Here is a 1,960-nt window from a genome sequence, read left to right on the forward strand (position 1 = left end):
GTTAAGTTGTTATACTGTTCTGCAAAATAACTTCCTGTACGAGAAGTTAAAATTGCTTAAATAAAAAAAAAAAGTCGAACGTACGAGTGACGTGTCTAAAATCGGTGAGTTTGAAAGAAAACAGTGAACACAATCACATGCCTTCTGCTATTGAATATTACAATCGTAAAATCGATTACTATTTATACAGAGAGGACATTCGAATCAGTGTTAATTTCTCGTGCCGTCGACTATGAGACACAAGAATTCATAAGATAAAAGTACTACTCGTATACGTAGTACGTAATCTTTGTTCCTAATTCCAGACGAATGTAAACGTTACTCTCACTATTCTCTCTCATTTAAAAATCGTAACTAATCTCAGATACTAGAATTTGATCGAAAATCCAACATGCATCGACAATATACTCGGTAGATAGTGAACGGGTAAATATGTACGCAGGGCGAGACGAATTGGCGCGTGGTAAAATTTACTTGAATCTCTGTGTACACGCGTGGACATAAAATTCTGTTAACCAACGATGAAATTTTACTCGGTGAATCTTATCTGCTTCCACGAGACATTAATTCTCGTCGTCGAGGAAGAGGCGAATAGGCGGCTAACGTGTAATCGATTTTCCTTCCAGCGGAATAGACAGAGTTGAAATTCTGTTAAAACGCTAACGCTCTCCGATGCGAAAGGATCGTAATTCTTAAACGGTGTTCGGCTCGTATGCCACCGAGAACGCGCATACTTTTTCCCTATGAAACCGAGAAAAATTGTTTATAGAAACCTACGAGGCATCACTCATTTTAATAATCGACAAGTTCCTGTGCTTCTAAACGATTTAACAAACAGATCCATCAATGATTGAAATTTATGCGATGTCTAAACAATTTTATCTTCCAAACCCATTCAATGAACCCGAGTATAAATAATTTTATTTGTAACCTCGATCCCAACCTGGATCTTCGATTTATTTTTAATTAATCCAGAGACCGTAATTTCTTTTTACAGAATGGATTTTCAACTGAAAGTCGAAGCCGCGTGCGATGGCCCCTGGCATCTAACTTGATTTTATTTCCCCTCTTCCGGGTGCACAATCACGTACGCTCGACCGAGTACAAAAACGATAAATTCTAATTACAGGGAGACAGGAATACCATAGGTGTACCAGAAGCGAGAACATTACCGGTAACGCGTTCGAGAAATAGTCGGTCTCTCGAGAAAGAACCATCTAACTCGCAACATATATCTAAGCACTCGTGTCCTACGTGCATAACATAGATCGGAGATCAAGTTTGGATCCAGTTTAGAGATCAATTAAATCCAGCTACGTTTCCGTCGAACTTCCCTCGGTTGCACGACTGGTTTCGGTCCTTGGAAAATTGCTAGATCAACGCTTCGCCACCCTCAGGGAGTACCTATCATTTTAGAAATCTAATCGAAACGCTCCAGTTTCCTGATTTCGCCTGGACAGGCTACTGGGATAGCAACTTCTCTATTAGAAATCATACTCCAGATGTACACCATTAATTCCTGCATACACGATCGAATCAATATAAAATAACTATTCCTTCAATCGATTAGAACATATCCTGCATTTGATGGAGCTCAATGAAGGATAAGGATGTATTGGCTATACAGTCAATCCCAAAAGTTTATGTACCTTAGAAAAACGAATTTCCTATAATTAAAGAGAAATCAGACGTCGGAAGAACAATGCTAATAATAAATAGCTACGTGCTAAAAAGTATAGAAGGAAATATCTAATTAAGTATTGACGCCGACGAAAAATTTTTTTCTTCAAGATTTCGAAAAATGCTTCAAATAAAAGTTGTTTTCCTTCTAATATCGATATTTAACGAGTTAAGTATGATTAATTGGCATTTTATTGATGTTGACAAAATCCGACCATCCCAGCGTCGAAACGACGAACTTTTGGCAAAAAATTTGATTTTTCCTTAATTATTCCTAAAC

This window comes from Ceratina calcarata, unplaced genomic scaffold, assembly GCF_001652005.2.
Source record: "Ceratina calcarata isolate Rehan_Ccalc_2016 unplaced genomic scaffold, ASM165200v1 scaffold321.2, whole genome shotgun sequence".
Lineage (NCBI taxonomy): Eukaryota > Metazoa > Arthropoda > Insecta > Hymenoptera > Apidae > Ceratina > Ceratina calcarata.